This window comes from Borostomias antarcticus (assembly GCF_949987555.1).
Source record: "Borostomias antarcticus genome assembly, chromosome: 17".
NCBI lineage: Eukaryota > Metazoa > Chordata > Actinopteri > Stomiiformes > Stomiidae > Borostomias > Borostomias antarcticus.
Window position 1 is genome coordinate 10155520 of NC_140250.1, and position 23749 is coordinate 10179268.

A 23749-nucleotide genomic window follows, 5' to 3' on the forward strand; every position below is an offset into this window, starting at 1 on the left:
TTTCAGAAGCACTTGTCATATTGCTCATTCGGTTAATGATGTAGGCCGGCATAGGTCAGTGATCTCACCTTAGTGTTTATTGTATATGTGCATTACATTGGTGTATATCTTGGCATATTTATACAACACAATTCATATTGTTCATTCTGTTAATAATGTTCATACTGCATCTTAGTCATAGGTCAGTGATCTCACCTTATGTTTATTCTATGTATTTCCATTGCATTACACATCACAGTCTAATACAGTAAATATCAAACATGCCAGCAATTGCTCAATTAAGCCAAGAGAAAAGTTTGTTCAAAAGTTGAACGGTTGTCCGCAGATGGTGGGCTTTAAGGTTACCTCAGTGCATGTTTGAAGGTCTTTAGACATCAGAGAGCAATTAAAAGGTCTTTAGACATCAGAGAGCCCTGACTTCGGCTGTGTGACTACCCGTATGGGTATGGACCTTATGCTATGTACATGCAGACACAGTATGGGGGAGCTGTTCTGTCTGCATAATATATTGTGATACAAAAGTGTGACAATACGTATCGTCGGGGTGAAAAACAATATTGTGATGTCTATTGTATATCAGTGAAGGTACAGCCAGTGTATCGTATTGTATCGTTATCGTCAACCCAATATCATGTATCGTATTGTATCGTGTGATTAGTGTATCGTTACACCCATACTGTAATATACTAATTTATTTATAAAAATAAAGTACATTTTCAGCAGGCTCCCAAGAAGAGGTCCAGGACTTTCCACTGGAAAGAAATGAAATGCAATTACTTTACACTGACAACACACAATCCGCTTCAAGGTGAGTGTAAGGTTGGGCTCTGGTTTGGTTAGTCCAAATAGTAGAATCACTGAATCATGCACATTCACACACACATACAAGAGGAGCCGGGATTCAAACCACCGACCCTTCGGTCATTGGACGACACGCTCTACCTCCTGAGCTACAGCCGCCCGATAGTTAAGTAAGGGAGATTTACGCGGTCATTATCTCAAAATAAGTGCCCGACACTGCGTTTGGAAGGCGAAGCCGAGGGGTTTTGTAACGCAGTGAAGGGCACTTATTTTGCAATAATAACTAAGTTCCCTTACATTATCCCACTTATTACAAGGCTAACTTACCAACAACAAAAACATTCCAAGTCTATGGTTTACTCCTAGCAGTGGTCATCATTTTCTCCGCAGCGGTCATTATCAAAAAATTGACCAGTAGAACGCACGATTGACCAATCAGAATGAAATATTTCAGAGTGCCATGTAATAATAAATAACTATGTTTCACAACTTGAATCACACAGCCTCTCTGTGTACAATACATTGTTACTTGACAGCCTGCAATGCTAAATGATGTTATGGTTGAAGAACACTTTTTTAGTTGAAGCGAATCAGATCATCTCTTTCATGAATGCCTTACTTTGTTACCTTATACAAAGGCTGAACACTACAAATTGTATTGTAATAAATACTAACATAGACTCACCATGCGTGACAAGGTGCCCAAAAGACCTGGACCTCAGTCACGCCCTGTGAAAAAAGTGGCATAAGTAGCATGTAATAACTTTTGAGTAGACACTCAATCACTTCTAGGCAAGGCAAGGCTACTTACAATTCATACACAATGGTAATTCTAAGTGCTTTACAAATGAGCAGCATAGTAGCTGAAACCTGCTTGTTTATTTGTTACTTTAAATTAATAATAATGCATTTGCATTAATTTAATAATGCATTAATAACGCATTCACTATAATAAAGTAAGGAACACTTGTTTGGGCCTTTCACTGGTCTGATCCTACCTTTGTATGGGTTGAGTAGTGTAGTGTCATATAGTGATGCTGTGTTGCATGCAGTTGAATTTTAGGTACTATGCTTGCATACCAACCTTCCTCTTTCTCTCTTTTCCGAGTCTCTTAATGGGAAACTGTTAAGTTCCGATGTACACTGCACTCTGGAACAACATCTGTGAACAGACATTTGTTAAAAGTGTTATAATACCTATAGAAAAAGAGGAAGCTGTGTAATTTCACATCACGACTTGTGTCTCGTGTCCCTTCTGCATAACAATATGCCATGTCTTAGAAGAGGAATCACCGAAATCTGGTTTATAGTAATGTCCTGCACTGTCCGATGCCTAGAGAGAATTGTGGCTTGGGCCACTTCAGAAGGATGGTGCCTGTATCGCAAATCACTCCATCTCAACTCACTCCATTATAACTAATTACTGCTGTTGGGGGAAAAAAGTCTACAAAACATATACATACCTCTTGAAAACCTCCTTTTTCTGCCGAACATGGACACTTCCAGAACCTACAAGTACAATGAGATTCCATGACAATCAACAATTAGGAAATAATTTTGCTTACCGGCTAGACATCATTAAAGTCATTAAACATTAAAGAATGTAATTTCGGTTTCAAGAAATGAGCCAATTGAGAAAAACTCTAATACCAGGTGTGCACAGGGCCTGTGTGTTGATTCCTACCATTGGAGCCGCAGGCCCCTCCTCTCCTCTCTCCGAGGCTACCGCCCCCTCCTCTCCTCTCTCCGGGGCTGCCACCCCCTCCTCTCCTCTCTCCAAAGCTGCCACCCCCTCCTCTCCTCTCTCCGAGGCTACCGCCCCCTCCTCTCCTCTCTCCGGGGCTGCCACCCCCTCCTCTCCTCTCTCCGAGGCTACCGCCCCCTCCTCTCTCCGAGGCTGCCACCCCCTCCTCTCCTCTCTCCGAGGCTACCGCCCCCTCCTCTCCTCTCTCCGGGGCTGCCACCCCCTCCTCTCCTCTCTCCGAGGCTACCGCCCCCTCCTCTCCTCTCTCCGGGGCTGCCACCCCCTCCTCTCCTCTCTCCGAGGCTACCGCCCCCTCCTCTCTCTGGGGCTGCCACCCCCTCCTCTCCTCTCTCCGGGGCTGCCGCCCCCTCCTCTCCTCTCTCCGGGGCTGCCGCCCCGTCCTCTCCTCTCTCTGCAGCTTCCTCCTCTATCCCCACAGCCTCTTCCTCTCCTTCCAAATTAAATACACAGAATGTATCTTACAGCTAATTTACATCATATAATAAGTATACATTAAATAATACAAGGGCTATCACCAAATACATCTCGCCCCCTATTGCCACAGACCCCGGATTCCTCGATTTCATGTATCCTACTTCAGGGTCACATACTTGGCTGAATTTTTCTAACGGAAGTGGTTTGTAGGCATAGAATTTCATAAAATTGCCTTCAGACAGTGTCTACTGGTGGCCACTGGTATGGGCCATCTGTCCAAAGCAACATTAACATTAATAGAATTATTGGGCTCTGTATTTGTGCTCTAAAGTGTTGCGACCACTATTCCTGCTGCAAACTCAGCCTCATAATGACAACCCTACAAACTTTATGTTTGGTCCCTACAAACTTTATATTTGGTTTCTTATTCTTATTAAGGTGGGTTACTGTTTGGCCTGGATCTTCAGACTCTGTTCTTCCAAAGCTTTCTAACAGGCAACACCTGTCCAATGCAAAGTGGTTGCCACTGTCCAACACAAATTGGTTGGCTAAAAGATTTAACATTCTCCAGCTGCACCCACCTAATGCGACTTGAGTGGCAAAGATGTAAACAATTTGCATGAAAACCTTAATACGCGACCAAAATGTAGATGGCTGCATTCAATTTCATTTAGCCGGCGTACCGGGTGGGCGGAGTCTGCACACCATTTAAACGGCATATGAGCTGTTTCCCCATTTTCCCTCCATTTAAATCCACTCTCACTGCTGGATTGTGCTCGTCTGGAATCCAGACTGCTCGTTCCGTTCATCGTTTTTTTTTTCTTTTCACTTCGCTTCACAGTCTGGCATCCTCCTTATCTGAAAGGGGCGGGGTGCACACATGCTGTCCGCAGATTCTGATTGGTCTGTGGTGCGGGGCGGGACAAAAACACTAATCTGACATCCCTGATTCGTTGAACACTATCCAATCAGCAATTGGATGTAACGTTACTTGCCTATGTAACAGGTGACGTAATGAAATGAGGCTTCAATGGAAGGCGGCCAGACTCTAGCGAAGTGAAAAATAAAGTCCGCTGAACGGAGCGAGAGTCTGGATTCCAGGCTAGGATTATGCGCTGGCTATATGAAAAGGAATGCACCTGATCAAAGACAGATAGCCACACAGCCAGCCATGCAGACAGGCAGAAATGTAATCCCTTATGTCTCGCCAACCCCTTCGAGGGCGAGACAAAAAGTACATTTCATTGTTCAAAACATAGTTACCTTCTCTCCTCCTGTCCCCCTGCCTGCTGTCCTCTTGTGGTGGTGTCCATCCTATCACATTGATATGAATATAAAAGAGGCACATGAGTGAGTCTATTCAATGTAAAGGTAGGATGTGCAGACAAATACCTGTTGATTGGTTGAGCAAACAACTGATAAAAACATACCTTCAACATATGCTTTATACAGCACCTCAATCCGGGCCAGTACATCCCTGGCCAGGTCAGGGAGGTCTTCATAGGGGGAGATACACTGCACACCCCACACCTTTTTGTTTTGCTGTATTTTCCAAGGAGGAGGAGTGGTCTCCACCCCAGAACTTTAAGTTTTTCCAGCTGAAAGAGTTGAAAGGGTACCAATTATTTGTTTTATAGTATTATGAAAACAATGTACTGGTATATCGTCACGTCATGTCTTCAGCCCTCGGTCTGCGGCCTTGTGCCTACGACCAAATCCCAGCCGTGATGATATACCAGTACATCACTCCTTCTCGTGTGATATTGCTGATACACAAATACGTACAATACATTACACACACAATATGTATTAAGTAGGGCTATCAAAGTTAACGTGATAACGCGTTAACGCAAAGTAATTTTTAACAGCGTTATTATTTTTGACGCACTATTAACGCGCGTTCTGCTTGACCCTCAGTGCACCCAGGCTGTACCAGCCAGGATTCAGGCGAGCTGCCTGCAGTACGATAGCTGCGAAACAGCCAAACATAGCTGCTAGATTTGCGTGTCCACCACCGAGCTTTATGTAACCAAGTTTAGCTGCTTTTAGAGCACCAGTAGTCTGACTACTATGCGGATGTTTAACATTCAGTTAGTCTGTTATTGCAGACTGGAGTATTAACTAATGCTAGCTAGCTAGATGGCTAGCGAGCTAACTATCAGCGAGCTAACTATCAGCTAGTTAGCTAGCTGTTTACAGAGATGCCCGAGCCGAAAAAAATCACCTGGAAACTAAAGCCTAGCCCTGGAACCCCAGCTCCCGCTCATCGCCTATTGTAAATAATGAGAAAATAGTGCAAGCTCTAAAATAGGCTACAGCTCGCTGGTGGACACCATGATGATTAGGTATTATTCAGGTCAATATGCTCAATTGTTCAATTGCTCAATCGTGCTTTCAGCATATATTTTGGGCATGTAGTAGGCTACTTTGAGGTTATTCCTAAGAATATCATGGACAGTATTTGTCATTGTTTCAAAATACTGTTAATGTTATAAAAAATAAATGTGCATAAAGCAAGCATAGCGTATGTCCACTCTCATGTTAATAGAGTATTAAAAGCCTGAAAGATATCCCTTAAAGTTGTATTAACTAACTTGTTAACTATGACAATCATGTGATTAATCACGATTAAATATTTTAATCGATTGACAGCACTAGCATAAACACATCTTTTTCCGGTTATCATGTGTCTCCTAGCTTGCCATTATCACTGTGTCATCATGCACATGAGACATGTTTCGTTTTTTTTTAACCGTCTCTGCCCACGAGTGGCTCTTAGCCTTAAAGGCCTCATAGCGCTTTGTGGCACGAGCCTTGTAGGCCTGGCCCGTGCCACATGTTGGGCAGATCTTCTTGCCCACGTTAAACCTGCTGCTGCAGGCACAGCAGCTTCTCGCGGTTGGCATTTTTCTGTAACAGGACAGATTCACAAAGAGTATTACACAGAATACCTAGTGATATGAGTACATAACAAGCTTTACCTTCAGTCTTATGAGAATAAGGTCTTTATTTGATTACAACAAAAAAACTATTACTTTAGATAATAAAGTATGAAACACCAAGGATATTTTCTACAGGAAACGTCTATGAAACCTATGGTGGTAGTCTGAAGCTCAAAGACATTTATGGAGTCGCTAGGATAGACTGCAACTACAAACAGACCCAGGAAGTCCTGGCATCTGTTCTGACTGCTGGTAATAGTGCAATCTGGGGAGAACATGTTATCTTATTCCTGAGGTGGTAGAAAGATGTCTTTGCACAGGTGTTTGATGTGGGTCTCGAAGGTGAGGTGAGGGTCCATTCTAACGCCCAGGTTTAAAACCACTTACTCAGTTGCCCGGTCTAGACTGCTCGTCCCCTCTCCTCCTGTCTCGTCTCCTCTCCTTTCCTCCTGTCTCCTCTCGTCTGGTCTCCTCTCCTTTCCTCCTGTCTCCTCTCCTCCCGTCTCCTCTCGTTCAGTCTCCTCTCGTCTCCGCTCGTCCACTCCTGTCTCGTCTCTTTGTTCGTAATCTGATAAAATACATATTTTCATTAGCTAATGTTAGATACTGTGAGATCAACCATCTGGTTAGTTGGTTGGTTAGCACAGTTAATGTATTATTAGGGCCCGAGCACTGGCGGTGCGAGGCCCTATTGAAATTCGAAGGATTATTATTAGGGCCCGAGCACTGGCGGTGCGAGGCCCTATTGTATTTCGAAGGATTATTGGGGGCCAAGCAGCGAAGCGCTAAGCGCTGGCACCCATTGTTCTTGTACCTTTTCTTATTATTTATTATTATTTATTCTTCTGCCATTGGAGTCTATGGCAGCCCATAGAACCGTATGGTAAAAAGTTGGGAAAATTGGCACACTCATTCATGACAGTCCCCAAAGTCTTCTCACCAAGACCCATGTCCACAGCTTGAACGCTCTAGCGCCACCAACCTGTCAAAGTTGGAGGTGCATTTGTGCATGCAACTTTTGACCTGTAAGCCTGATTTTCAAAAACGAGGCAGCGTTGGATTCCTTCGCTCAAGCCAAGTTCAACGCACCCTATGACATCATTTTCCACCATATTGGATTTCCCGCCATATTGGATTTAGTGTAAAACACTCAAAATGTATCTCCTCCTAGGTTTTTTCACCAATCTGCACCACACGCAGTATGCACAATCTATAGACCGATGTCCACAAAAGTCTTACAGGGATTTTTGATTGTCCATTGCGTTCCCTCGTGACAGCCAATCAAAATTGGCCGAAAAGCTGCAAAACAGGAACTGGGGTCATATCTCTGTAATGTTTTAATCTATCAAAACCACATTTGGCACACTCATCCGGGACACACCCATGACATCTGTCACCAAGCCTTACGTTGACATCTCGTGCACTCTAGCGCCACCAGCGTGTCAAAGTTGGAGTTGCGTTTATGCCAGTAACTTTTGAACTGTATGTCCAATCTTCAAAATGATGGTAGCAATGGATTCCCTGGCTCATGCCGAGTTCAAAACACCCCATGGTTTCATTATTACTTCATTTGTTTGATTGCAGAATGAAAGGAACACTTTTTGTCCTCTGCACAATTTCACCAGTTTCAGAGGTTTTTGGAAAAAGTCACACATTTTCTAAACTGCCATCCCTCTTCTAATTCTCACAGCTCATACACATTTTATATATCAAAACGTTCACACGACTCTTGGGATTCATAAAATCAAAAAAGCTAAGCTCTTCGATGTATATTTTTCACTCTGGGACAGTTCGAATAATGACTCCCCCCCCTCCATTGAAATCAATGGAGCCACGCTCTAGAAAATCTCTCTTCGCTCTAGAATCTCTAACTGTTTCTAACTCTTCACCTCTCCTACACTTCTGAAGACCGAAGGACATTTTATACATGGAAATGTTCGCGTGATTGTCTGGATTCTGAAGAAGTAAATAGTTGAGCTATGCTATGTATACTTTTCGCTGTGTACCAATTTAAACAACGACACCCCCCCCTCTCACTCTACCGAGAGGAAGCAACCCTGCCAGGTGATATTAATTAAGTGCTCAGGACTCAGACTCACGGGGTTAGGGAAGGCTCACATGCCTTGTGGACTAGGGTGGCTCACTTTCGCAACATCCTGCGTAGCACAGTGGTTAGCGTGTCGGCCTTTCAAGCAGCAGGTACAGAGATCGAATCCTGTTCAACCATGTCTGGCTTTTGACATGTTTTGCTTGTTGTCTTTGATGCGCTGGTCGTGCGTCCCGCTTGGCCCCCACATCGCTGCTTGCAGCTATATTTGTTAGTGTTATTATTATTCATCTGCCATGGAAGTCTATGGCAGGCCCTATAGCCGATTGGTAACTTTTTACGAAACTTTGCACGATGGTAGAGGCTTATAGCCTGAAGCCATGGAGCAAGTCTCACATCGATTGGCCAAAAGGGGGCGCTATAGCAGCCGACTGAAGTTGCGAATTTTGAACAGGCATATCTCAGGCCCCGTTTGACCTACAGAACTGAAAATTTGCACACATATGTCTCTCCTCATGACGAACAAATTTGCCTCAAGGACCCATAACTTCCGGTTATATAGATCTTCCGCCATTTTGAATTTTTTGAAAAACGCTTAAAATCTATCTCCTCCTAGAGACTTTGACCAATCTACATGACATCCGGTAAACACAATCTAGGGAACAATATCTAAAATTCCATCTCGACAAAAGTTGAAAAAGTTAAATATAACAGCAACTATGAGCCAATGAAATTAGCAGAGGGCGTGGCTTTTCACATGAAGGGTTATAATTTCTTAAGGGTTGTGCAGAACACCACGCCACTTGGTAGACATCTGTGCAGATATAGACTGAGGCAGCCACTGCATTATTGGCCAAATCAAACCAAATGGGGGCGCTAGAGAGCTCATTTTCAGTTTAGGCCTAACCGCCATGCAGCGCTTTCCGAACCACGGTACAGTGGTACCAGGGTATGTCTAATGGTCACTGGAGAAAGAAGAGCCTGATTGGCCACAGGGTGGCGCTATAACAAGACAAAATACATAAAAGGGGCTAAAATGCAAACTTTGAATGGTCATATGTCATGCCCCGTTGGAGCTAGAGTCATGCAGCTTTGGAGGCATATATGTCTCATCAGGGTGAACAAATTTGCCTCAAGGAGCCATAACTTCGGATTATGTTAATTTGCAACAATTTTGCATTTTTTGAAAAACACTTGAAATCTATCTCCTCCTAGGAAGTTTTGTCAATCTACATGAAGCACAGTAGATAGAATGTAGCAATGAATATCTAAAGTTCCATCTCGACATAATTTAGAAAACTTGATGAAAAGAGCCACTATGAGCAATTGAATATTGCAGAGGGTGTGTCTTTTCACAAAAAGGCCTATAACTTCTGAAGGAATGCATGGAACACCACAAAACTTTGTGTTCATACCGACAATGTCAGCCCGAGGCAAAGCCTCCATTACTGGCCAGATTTAACTGAATGGGGGCGCTAGAGAGCTCATTTCCTGTTCAGGCCTAACCGCTTGGATGGTATTTCCGAAAACAGATATAGTAGTACCAGAGCATATCTTGAGGTAACTGAAGAAATATGAAGCAGTTAGGCCAAATGGTGGCGGTACAACGAGGCAAAATTCTTAAAAGTGGCTTAAACGCAATTGATTGCTGTAGCGCCCCCCGTGGCTAAATGGGATTCATAATGCTTGTATGGGTAGCTGATGGCATGCTCTACAACTTACTAATGGGGCACAACACTGTCAGATTACATTTTGATGTTTATATAAGCATTGTTGTGCAAAGGGACCCCATTGCACTTTCATTGTATTTTCATTGCTAGAATTAAACCAATGTGTCGTCTCTTCTTATATGAAGAATGTGCTTGTTTAACTGAAATAATCAAGATCACTACAATTGAATGCATATGGACTCCACTTTAGTTTGACAGTAGTCATTCAGGTCAATTGGATGGACATTACCTTACTTTAACTGTGAGACTTCTTAAACATTACAGACATGTCATTAGTAGCCTTGTAGGCTAGGTTTACTGCAACACATTAAGTGCAAATCTTAGGTAATTGACACAATTCCAATCTCCCAGAAACACTATTATCAGCTATTTTATATATAACATACTTCACAGGAAAAGGGAGAGTAGCCAATTAGACTACAGAATTATACCCAGGGAGAGGGTAGATTATTGATTGTTTTTGAATCTTCTAGATGCTGTAGGGTAGTTCCATTCTTCCCATTTCATCCCGGGAGAGGGTAGTAACTATTAGCCTAGGGAGAGTGGAGTAGTCTATACCATACACATTTCATCTAGGGAAAGGAAATGGTCTATAGCATACATGCTTCATCCAGGGACATCGCAGTAGACCTTAGATTACATAGCCTACTTACACCAAATGTATGGGTGGGAGAGGGGCATTCTTCTGAAAACTGTGAGGTTAAGAGAGAAACAAGAATTGTGATTGTTGTTCACAGATTACTGAATTGTCAAGCTATCCCTGCAGTAATACTTGATTGTTAAGGTGGGTCTCCCAGGCAGATGGAAGGCCGGGAGAATGACCATGTGGGATGTAGACATGCAGAGAAATAGGTCCTAGAAATATGTCCCAAAAAAGAAGAAATGTGCTGAGATGCTTAAAGGGACCTGACACTCACTTGACATCATCAGATGAATTAACTGTGATAGTGGTTGTATGATGATGCTGTTGCATGAATTTAACCTGATGTACCTAGTCAGGCGACAAAGACAGTCACATGCATAGCTCAAATGTGGCTATGGCAGATGCTAGCGATGTTTCTGTTACACAAATGCTATCAGCGTTCATAAAGAATTGATGTGTGTGTACATCTTTAAAGTCTGCTTTAAGACTGGATATTGTGTAGAGCCATTGTAAATGAACTGGCTTTTGTAGGAGTCAGTGTGTGAGAGGCATTTAGTGTAAAATGTGACATAGGTAGAGAGGTGATAGTTGGAGAAGGGTGCAAATGAGATTAAACTAGGGAATGTTATGACAGGTTTGATGGGAAGGTTAGTTGTCCAAAGAGTAACGAGTGCAGTGGTGTGTATTGTATGTGGCATGGGTGACAAACTGGATGGTAGAGTGGTAAAGAGTATCAAGTTTGGATAGTGTACCTTTTGCAGTATATAGCTTACACACTTCAACCAGGGAGAGGGTTTTAGCCTTTAATCTAAACACTTCATCCTGGGAGAGGACAGTAGCCCACAGACTACATAGCCTACTTACACCAAGTGTAGGGGGGGCATTCTTCTGGAAACTGTGAGGTGTAGAGAGAAACAAAAGTTGTGAGTGTTCTTCATAGGTAGCTGAATTATCAAGAAATCCCCGCACTGAGACTTGATGGTAAAGGTGGGCCTTCCAGGCAGATGGAAGGCCTGGAGAATGATCATGTGGCATGTAGACATGCAGAGAAATAGGTTCTAAAACATATGTACCAAAATAGAATGAATGTAATGAGATTCTAAAAAGGACCTGACTCTCACTTGACGCCTTCAGATGAATTGAATGTGAATGCAGTTGTATAATGATGATGATGATGATCATGGTGATGATGATACTGTTGCATGAATTTGACCTGATTCACCTGGTCAGGCGACATAGATGCTCACATGCATAGCTCCAATGTAGCTATGGCGTGTTTTGCTCGTTGGCTTTGATGCGTTCATTGTGCTTGGCCCCGTTATTGCTGCTTGCAGCTATATTTGGGGGCCAAGCAGCGAAGCTGCGAAGGCACCCATTGTTCTTGTACCTTTTCTTATTATTATTCATCTTCCTCTGGCATTGGAGTCTATGGCAGCCCATAGAACCATATGGTAAAAAGTTGTGAAAATTGGCCCACTCATTCATGACAGTCCCCTGAGTCTTTTCACCAAGACCCATGTACACAGCTCGAACCCTCTAGCGCCACCAACATGTCAAAGTTGGAGGTGCGTTTGTGCACACAACTTTTGACCTGTAAGCCCGATTTTCAAAAACAAGGTACCGTTGGATTCCTTGGCTTAAGCCGAGTTCAACGCACCCCATGACATCATTTTCCGCCATATTGGATTTCCCGCCATTTTGGATTTTGTGAAAAACTCTCAAAATGTATCTCCTCCTAGGTTTTTTCTCCAATCTGCACGAAACTCGGTAGGCACAATCTGTAGACCGATGTCCACAAAAGTCTTACAGGGATTTCTGATTGTCCATTGCGTTCGCTCGCTGCAGCCAATCAAATTTGGCCTCTAAGCCGCCAAACAGGAAGTGTGGTCATATCTCAGCAAATTGTTAATGTATTAAAGCCACATTTGGCACACTCTTCGGGGACAGTCCCATGACCTCTGGCAGCAAGTGGCATTGCGACAGCTCAAACCCTCTAGCGCCACCACCATGTCAAAGTTGGAAGTGCGTTAATGCACACAACTTTTGACCTGTGTAACCGATTTTGAAAAATGAGGTACCGTTGGAATCCCTCGCTCATGCCGAGTTCATCGCATCCTATGATGTCATTTTCCACCAATTGGATTTCCCGCCATTTTGTATTTTGTGTAAAACACTTAAAATGTATCTTCTCCTAAGGATTTTCACCAAACTACATGAAACTGGCTGTACACATTCTTTAGACCAATGTCCACAAAACTCCTAGAGGGATTTTCGATTGTCGAAGGTGTTCGCTCGCTACAGCCAATCGATTTTGGCGTCCAAGCCGCCAAACAGGAAGTGTGGTCAAATCTCAGTAAGGTTTTGATGTATCATAACCACATTAGGCACACTCATCGTGGACGGTCCCGTGACCCCTGTCACCAAGTCTATGTCGACACCTCAAAGTCTCTAGCACCACCAACCTGTCAAAGTTGGAAGTACGTATATTCTGAACCGTATGCCCGATTTTCAACACTGCGGTAGAGCTTTGAATGCGGCTATGACGTGTTTCGCTTGTTGTCTTTGATGCGCTGGTCGCATGTCCTGCTTGGCCCCCACATTGCTGCTTGCAGCTATATTTGGGGGCCAAGCAGCGAAGCGCTAAGCGCTGGCACCCATTGTTCTTGTACCTTTTCTTATTATTTATTATTATTATTATTTATTCTTCTGCCATTGGAGTCTATGGCAGCCCATAGAACCGTATGGTAAAAAGTTGGGAAAATTGGCACACTCATTCATGACAGTCCCCAAAGTCTTCTCACCAAGACCCATGTCCACAGCTTGAACGCTCTAGCGCCACCAACCTGTCAAAGTTGGAGGTGCATTTGTGCATGCAACTTTTGACCTGTAAGCCTGATTTTCAAAAACGAGGCAGCGTTGGATTCCTTCACTCAAGCCAAGTTCAACGCACCCTATGACATCATTTTCCACCATATTGGATTTCCCGCCATATTGGATTTAGTGTAAAACACTCAAAATGTATCTCCTCCTAGGTTTTTTCACCAATCTGCACCACACGCAGTATGCACAATCTATAGACCGATGTCCACAAAAGTCTTACAGGGATTTTTGATTGTCCATTGCGTTCTCTCGTGACAGCCAATCAAAATTGGCCGAAAAGCTGCAAAACAGGAACTGGGGTCATATCTCAGTAATGTTTTAATCTATCAAAACCACATTTGGCACACTCATCCGGGACACACCCATGACATCTGTCACCAAGCCTTACGTTGACATCTCATGCACTCTAGCGCCACCAGCGTGTCAAAGTTGGAGTTGCGTTTATGCCAGTAACTTTTGAACTGTATGTCCAATCTTCAAAATGATGGTAGCAATGGATTCCCTGGCTCATGCCGAGTTCAAAACACCCCATGGTTTCATTATTACTTAATTTGTTTGATTGCAGAATGAAAGAAACACTTTTTGTCCTCTGCACAATTTCACCAGTTTCAGAGGTTTTTGGAAAAAGTCACACATTTTCTAAACTGCCATCCCTCTTCTAATTCTCACAGCTCATACACATTTTATATATCAAAACGTTCACACGACTCTTGGGATTCATAAAATCAAAAAAGCTAAGCTCTTCGATGTATATTTTTCACTCTGGGACAGTTCGAATAATGACTCCCCCCCTCCATTGAAATCAATGGAGCCACGCTCTAGAAAATCTCTCTTCGCTCTAGAATCTCTAACTGTTTCTAACTCTTCACCTCTCCTACACTGCTGAAGACCGAAGGACATTTTATACATGGAAATGTTCGCGTGATTGTCTGGATTCTGAAGAAGTAAATAGTTGAGCTATGCTATGTATACTTTTCGCTGTGTGCCAATTTAAACAACGACACCCCCCCCTCTCACTCTACCGAGAGGAAGCAACCCTGCCAGGTGATATTAATTAAGTGCTCAGGACTCAGACTCACGGGGTTAGGGAAGGCTCACATGCCTTGTGGACTAGGGTGGTTCACTTTCGCAACATCCTGCGTAGCACAGTGGTTAGCGTGTCGGCCTTGCAAGCAGCAGGTACAGAGATCGAATCCTGTTCAACCACGTCTGGCTTTTGACATGTTTTGCTTGTTGTCTTTGATGCGCTGGTCGTGCGTCCCGCTTGGCCCCCACATCGCTGCTTGCAGCTATATTTATTATTATTCTCCTTCTCCTTCTCCTTCTTCTTCTCCCCAAACAAATGCCTTTTTGGCGGTCTAAACATCGATGAAAACGGATGAAACTTTGCAGATACATCAGTCCCGGTGTAAATCGGATATTTCATGGGTGACGGAAATGGGCGTGGCAAAACGGCTCAAGAGCGCCCCCTGGAAAGTTTAAAATGGCGAGCCCCACCTTTCAGTTTGATGTAGGCGAACGAAATTCGGTGGGCATATGTATTTCATCGAGCCACACTAAAATGTCTCTTGGAGCTATACCCAACATGCAACAGGAAGTCCGCCATTTTGCTTTTAATGTGCCATTTTGTCCTTGTTTTGACCATTTCCATGCCTCGTACTTCGACGAACTCCTCCTAGAGATTTCATCCCATCAACTTCATATCGGGTCGGCTTCATCTTAAGACCTTTGTGATCAAAAGTTATCAAAAAAATTGAGTTTTCACCACACACCCTTGCCGTGGCGCCCCGCTAAAGTTTGACATTTCGCCATAAAACACGAAGTCCTCATAACTCCTCCATACATTATCCAATTTGTCCGATATATCTCACGCTTCATGACGGTCCTGTCCTGAACACATCTATGTGTCAGTATTGCGTCATACTTATAGCGCCACCTATTGGTGAAACAGGAAGTCCTCATAACTCCTCCATACATTATCCAATTTGTCCGATATATCTCACGCTTCATGACGGTTCTGTCCTGAACACATCTATGTGTCAGTATTGCGTCATACTTATAGCGCCACCTATTGGTGAAACAGGAAGTCCTCATAACTCCTCCATACATTATCCAATTTGTCCGATATATCTCACGCTTCATGACGGTTCTGTCCTGAACACATCTATGTGTCAGTATTGCGTCATACTTATAGCGCCACCTATTGGTGAAACAGGAAGTCCTCATAACTCCTCCATACATTATCCAATTTGTCCGATATATCTCACGCTTCATGACGGTTCTGTCCTGAACACATCTATGTGTCAGTATTGCGTCATACTTATAGCGCCACCTATTGGTGAAACAGGAAGTCCTCATAACTCCTCCATACATTATCCAATTTGTCCGATATATCTCACGCTTCATGACGGTTCTGTCCTGAACACATCTATGTGTCAGTATTGCGTCATACTTATAGCGCCACCTATTGGTGAAACAGGAAGTCCTCATAACTCCTGCATACATTATCCAATTTGTCCGATATATCTCACGCTTCATGACGGTTCTGTCCTGAACACATCTATGTGTCAGTATTGCATCATACTTATAGCACCACCTATCGGTGAAACAGGAAGTCCTCATAACTCCTACATACGTTATCCAATTTACTCAACATTTCTCACGCTTCATCAAGGTACCGTCCTGAACACATCTATGCTTCGGTATTGAGTCACGCTTAGAGCGCCACCTACTGGTGACAGAAAGTTTCTCTCAGTACTGCACACCGAAATAGCACACCCTTTAACGGCGCCACACCCCGACACGCATGGGGTGCGAGGGCCCGCTCACTGCTGCTCGCAGCCCTAGTTAGGGCCCGAGCACTGGCGGTGCGAGGCCCTATTGAAACTCGAAGGATTATTATTAGGGCCCGAGCACTGGCGGTGCGAGGCCCTATTGTATTTCGAAGGATTATTATTATTCTCCTACCTTCTCCTTCTTCTTCCAAAACAAATGCCTTTTTGGCGGCCTAAACATCGATGAAAACGGATGAAACTTTGCAGATACGTCAGTCCCGGTAAAAAATTTGATAATTCATGGGTGCCGGAAATAGGCGTGGCAAAACGGCTCAAGAGCGCCCCCTGGAAAATTTAAAATGGCGAGCCCCACCTTTCAGTTTGATGTAGGCGAACGAAATTCGGAGGGCATATGTATTTCATCGAGCCACACTTAAATGTCTCTTGGAGCTATACCCAACATGCAACAGAAAGTCCGCCATTTTGCTCTTAATGTGCCATTTTGTCCTTGTTTTGACCATTTCCATGCCTCGTACTTCGACGAACTCCTCCTACAGATTTCATCCGATCAACTTCATATCGGGTCAGCTTCATCTTAAGACCTTTGTGATCAAAAGTTATCAAAAAAATTGAGTTTTCACCAAACACCCTTGCCGTGGCGCCCCGCCAAAGTTTGACATTTCGCCATAAAACACGATGTCCTCATAACTCCTCCATACATTATCGGATTTGTCCGATATATCTCACGCTTCATGACGGTTCTGTCCTGAACACATCTATGTGTCAGTATTGCGTCATACTTATTGCGCCACCTATTGGTAAAACAGGAAGTCCTCATAACTCCTCCATACATGATCCGATTTGTCCGATATATCTCACGCTTCATGACGGTTCTGTCCTGAACACATCTATGTGTCAGTATTGCGTCATACTTATAGCGCCACCTATTGGTGAAACAGGAAGTCCTCATAACTCCTGCATACATCATCTGATTTGCACCAAATTGCTGACGCTTCATGAAGGTCACCTTCTGAACACATCTATGCGTCGGTATTGAGTTACACTTACAGCGCCACCTACTGGTGAAACAGGAAGTACTCATAACTCCTACATACATTATCCGATTTACTCCAAATTGCTCATGCTTGATGAAGGTCGCATCTTGAACACATCTGTAGGTCAGTATTGCGTCATACCTACAGCGCCACCTACTGCTTACAGGAAGTCCTCATAACTCCTACATACTTTGTCCGATTTACACAACATTTCTCACGCTTCATCAAGGTACTGTCCTGAACACATCTATGCTTTGGTATTGAGTCACGCTTAGAGCGCCACCTACTGGTGACAGGAAGTTTCTGTCAGTACTGGACACCGAAATAGCACACCCTTTAACGGCGCCACACCCCGACCCGCGTGGGGTGCGAGGGCCCGCTCACTGCTGCTCGCAGCACTAGTTATTATTATTATTATTATTCTACCTTCTCCTTCTTCCAAAACAAATGCCTTTTTGGCGGCCTAAACATCGATGAAAACGGATAAAACTTTGCAGATACGTCAGTCCCGGTGAAAAATTTGATAATTCATGGGTGAGGGAAATGGGCGTGGCAAAACGGCTCAAGAGCGCCCCCTGGAAAATTTAAAATGGTGAGCCCCACCTTTCGGTTTGATGTAGGCGAACGAAATTCGGTGGGCATATGTATTTCATCGAGCCACACTAAAATGTCTCTTGGAGCTATACCCAACATGCAACAGGAAGGCCGCCATTTTGCTTTTAATGTGCCATTTTGTCCTTGTTTTGACCATTTCCATGCCTCGTACTTCGACGAACTCCTCCTACAGATTTCATCCGATCAACTTCATATCGGGTCAGCTTCATCTTAAGACCTTTGTGATCAAAAGTTATCAAAAAAATTGAGTTTTCACCAAACACCCTTGCCGTGGCGCCCCGCCAAAGTTTGACATTTCGCCATAAAACACGAAGTCCTCATAACTCCTCCATACATTATCCAATTTGTCCGATATATCTCACGCTTCATGACGGTTCTGTCCTGAACACATCTATGTGTCAGTATTGCATCATACTTATAGCGCCACCTATTGGTGAAACAGGAAGTCCTCATAACTCCTCCATACATTATCCAATTCGTCCGATATATCTCACGCTTCATGAAGGTTCTGTCCTGAACACATCTATGTGTCAGTATTGCGTCATACTTATAGCGCCACCTATTGGTAAAACAGGAAGTCCTCATAACTCCTCCATACATTATCCGATTTGTCCGATATATCTCACGCTTCATGACGGTTCTGTCCTGAACACATCTATGTGTCAGTATTGCGTCATACTTATAGCGCCACCTATTGGTGAAACAGGAAGTCCTCATAACTCCTCCATACATTATCCAATTTGTCCGATATATCTCACGCTTCATGACGGTTCTGTCCTGAACACATCTATGTGTCAGTATTGCGTCATACTTATAGCGCCACCTATTGGTGAAAGAGGAAGTCCTCATAACTCCTCCATACATTATCCGATTTGTCCGATTTATCTCACGCTTCATGATGGTTCTGTCCTGAACACACAATGTGTCAGTATTGCGTCATACTTATAGCGCCACCTATTGGTGAAACAGGAAGTCCTCATAACTCCTCCATACATTATCCAATTTGTCCGATATATCTCACGCTTCATGACGGTTCTGTCCTGAACACATCTATGTGTCAGTATTGCGTCATACGAATAGCGCCACCTATTGCTGAAACAGGAAGTCCTCATAACTCCTGCATACATCATCCGATTTGCACCAAATTGCTGACGCTTCATGAAGGTGGCCTTCTGAACCCATCTATGTGTCGGTATTGAGTCACACTTACAGCGCCACCTACTGGTGAAACAGGAAGTCCTCATAACTCCTACATACGTTATCCGATTTACTCAACATTTCTCACGCTTCATCAAGGTACCGTCCTGAACACATCTATGCTTCGGTATTGAGTCACGTCTAGAGCGCCACCTACTGGTGACAGGAAGTTTCTCTCAGTACTGCACACCGAAATAGCACAGCCTTTAACGGCGCAGCACCCCGACACGCATGGGGTGCGAGGGCCCGCTCACTGCTGCTCGCAGCCCTAGTTAGGGCCCGAGCACTGGCGGTGCGAGGCCCTATTGTATTTCGAAGGATTATTATTAGGGCCCGAGCACTGGCGGTGCGAGGCCCTATTGAAATTCGAAAGATTATTATTATTATTATTATTCTCCTTCTACCTTCTTCTTCTCCCCAAACAAATGCCTTTTTGGCGGCCTAAACATCGATGAAAACGGATGAAACTTTGCAGATACATCAGTCCCGGTGTAAATCGGATATTTCATGGGTGACGGAAATGGGCGTGGCAAAACGGCTCAAGAGCGCCCCCTGGAAAGTTTAAAATGGCGAGCCCCACCTTTCAGTTTGATGTAGGCGAACGAAATTCGGTGGGCATATGTATTTCATCGAGCCACACTAAAATGTCTCTTGGAGCTATACCCAACATGCAACAGGAAGTCCGCCATTTTGCTTTTAATGTGCCATTTTGTCCTTGTTTTGACCATTTCCATGCCTCGTACTTCGACGAACTCCTCCTAGAGATTTCATCCGATCAACTTCATATCGGGTCGGCTTCATCTTAAGACCTTTGTGATCAAAAGTTATCAAAAAAATTGAGTTTTCACCACACACCCTTGCCGTGGCGCCCCGCTAAAGTTTGACATTTCGCCATAAAACACGAAGTCCTCATAACTCCTCCATACATTATCCAATTTGTCCGATATATCTCACGCTTCATGACGGTCCTGTCCTGAACACATCTATGTGTCAGTATTGCGTCATACTTAAAGCGCCACCTATTGGTGAAACAGGAAGTCCTCATAACTCATCCATACATTATCCAATTTGTCCGATATATCTCACGCTTCATGACGGTCCTGTCCTGAACACATCTATGTGTTAGTATTGCGTCATACTTATAGCGCCACCTATTGGTGAAACAGGAAGTCCTCATAACTCCTCCATACATTATCCGATTTGTCCGATTTATCTCACGCTTCATGACGGTTCTGTCCTGAACACATCTATGTGTCAGTATTGCTTCATACTTATAGCGCCACCTATTGGTGAAACAGGAAGTCCTCATAACTCCTGCATACATCATCCGATTTGCACCAAATTGCTGACGCTTCATGAAGGTCACCTTCTGAACACATCTATGCGTCGGTATTGAGTTACACTTACAGCGCCACCTACTGGTGAAACAGGAAGTACTCATAACTCCTACATACATTATCCGATTTACTCCAAATTGCTCATGCTTGATGAAGGTCGCATCTTGAACACATCTGTAGGTCAGTATTGCGTCATACCTACAGCGCCACCTACTGCTTACAGGAAGTCCTCATTACTCCTACATACTTTGTCCGATTTACACAACATTTCTCACGCTTCATCAAGATACTGTCCTGAACATATCTATGCGTCGGTATTGAGTCACGCTTAGAGCACCACCTACTGGTGACAGGAAGTTTCTGTCAGTACTGGACACCGAAATAGCACACCCTTTAACGGCGCCACACCCCGACCCGCGTGGGGTGCGAGGGCCCGCTCACTGCTGCTCGCAGCACTAGTTATTATTCTTGTTCTTCTTCTCCCCAAACAAATGCCTTTTTGGCGGCCTAAACATCGATGAAAACGGATGAAACTTTGCAGATACGTCAGTCCCGGTGAAAAATTTGATAATTCATGGGTGCCGGAAATAGGCGTGGCAAAACGGCTCAAGAGCGCCCCCTGGAAAATTTAAAATGGCGAGCCCCACCTTTCAGTTTGATGTAGGCGAACGAAATTCGGAGGGCATATGTATTTCATCGAGCCACACTTAAATGTCTCTTGGAGCTATACCCAACATGCAACAGGAAGTCCGCCATTTTGCTCTTAATGTGCCATTTTGTCCTTGTTTTGACCATTTCCATGCCTCGTACTTCGACGAACTCCTCCTACAGATTTCATCCGATCAACTTCATATCGGGTCAGCTTCATCTTAAGACCTTTGTGATCAAAAGTTATCAAAAAAATTGAGTTTTCACCAAACACCCTTGCCGTGGCGCCCCGCCAAAGTTTGACATTTCGCCATAAAACACGATGTCCTCATAACTCCCCCATACATTATCGGATTTGTCCGATATATCTCACGCTTCATGACGGTTCTGTCCTGAACACATCAATGTGTCAGTATTGCGTCATACTTATAGCGCCACCTATTGGTGAAACAGTACGTCCTCATAACTCCTCCATACATTATCCAATTTGTCCGATATATCTCACGCTTCATAACGGTTCTGTCCTGAACACATCTATGTGTCAGTATTGCGTCATACTTATAGCGCCACCTATTGGTGAAACAGGAAGTCCTCATAACTCCTCCATACATTATCCGATTTGTCCGATTTATCTCACGCTTCATGATGGTTCTGTCCTGAACACATCTATGTTTCAGTATTGCGTCATACTTATAGCGCCACCTATTGTTGAAACAGGAAGTCCTCATAACTCCTCCATACATTATCCAATTTGTCCGATATAGCTCACGCTTCATGACGGTTCTGTCCTGAACACATCTATGTGTCAGTATTGCGTCATACGTATAGCGCCACCTATTGGTGAAACAGGAAGTCCTCATAACTCCTGCATACATTATCCAATTTGTCCGATATATCTCACGCTTCATGACGGTTCTGTCCTGAACACATCTATGTGTCAGTATTGTGTCATACTTATAGCGCCACCTATTGGTGAAACAGGAAGTCCTCATAACTCCTGCATACATTATCGGATCTGTCCGATATATCTCACGCTTCATGACGGTTCTGTCCTGAACACATCTATGTGTCAGTATTGCGTCATACTTATAGCGCCACCTATTGGTGAAACAGGAAGTCCTCATAACTCCTACATACATTATCCAATTCGTCCGATATATCTCACGCTTCATGACGGTTCTGTCCTGAACACATCTATGTGTCAGTATTGCATCATACTTATAGCGCCACTTATTGGTGAAACAGGAAGTCCTCATAACTACTACATACATTATCCAATTTGTCCGATATATCTCACGCTTCATGACAGTTCTGTCCTGAACACATCTATGTGTCAGTATTGCATCATACTTATAGCGCCACCTATTGGTGAAACAGGAAGTCCCCATAACTCCTACATACATTATCGGATTTGTCCGAAATATCTCACGCTTCATGACGGTTCTGTCCTGAACACATCTATGTGTCAGTATTGCATCATACTTATAGCGCCACCTATTGGTGAAACAGGAAGTCCCCATAACTCCTCCATACATTATCGGATTTGTCCGATATATCTCATGCTTCTTGACGGGTCTGTCCTGAACACATCTATGTGTCAGTATTGCGTCATACTTATAGCGCCACCTATTGGTAAAACAGGAAGTCCTCATAACTCCTCCATACATTATCCGATTTGTCCGATATATCTCACGCTTCATGACGGTTCTCTCCTGAACACATCTATGTTTCAGTATTGCGTCATACTTATAGCGCCACCTATTGGTGAAACAGGAAGTCCTCATAACTCCTCCATACATTATCCAATTTGTCCGATATAGCTCACACTTCATGACGGTTCTGTCCTGAACACATCTATGTGTCAGTATTGCTTCATACTTATAGCGCCACCTATTGGTGAAACAGGAAGTCCTCATAACTCCTGCATACATCATCCGATTTGCACCAAATTGCTGACGCTTCATGAAGGTCACCTTCTGAACACATCTATGCGTCGGTATTGACTTACACTTACAGCGCCACCTACTGGTGAAACAGGAAGTACTCATAACTCCTACATACATTATCCGATTTACTCCAAATTGCTCATGCTTGATGAAGGTCGCATCTTGAACACATCTGTAGGTCAGTATTGCGTCATACCTACAGCGCCACCTACTGCTTACAGGAAGTCCTCATAACTCCTACATACTTTGTCCGATTTACACAACATTTCTCACGCTTCATCAAGGTACTGTCCTGAACACATCTATGCGTCGGTATTGAGTCACGCTTAGAGCACCACCTACTGGTGACAGGAAGTTTCTGTCAGTACTGGACACCGAAATAGCACACCCTTTAACGGCGCCACACCCCGACCCGCGTGGGGTGCGAGGGCCCGCTCACTGCTGCTCGCAGCACTAGTTATTATTCTACCTTCTCCTTCTTCCAAAACAAATGCCTTTTTGGCGGCCTTAACATCGATGAAAACGGATGAAACTTTGCAGATACGTCAGTCCCGGTGAAAAATTTGATAATTCATGGGTGACGGAAATGGGCGTGGCAAAACGGCTCAAGAGCGCCCCCTGGAAAGTTTCAAATGGCGAGCCCCACCTTTCAGTTTGATGTAGGCGAACGAAATTCGGAGGGCATATGTATTTCATCGAGCCACACTAAAATGTCTCTTAGAGCTGTACCCAACATGCAACAGGAAGGCCGCCATTTTGCTTTTAATGTGCCATTTTGTCCTTGTTTTGACCATTTCCATGCCTCGTATTTCAACGAACTCCTCCTACAGATTTCATCCGATCAACTTCATACTCGGTCAGCTTCATCTTAAGCCCTTTGTGATCAAAAGTTATCAAGAAAATTGAGTTTTCACCAAACACCCTTGCCGTGGCGCCCCGCCAAAGTTTGACATTT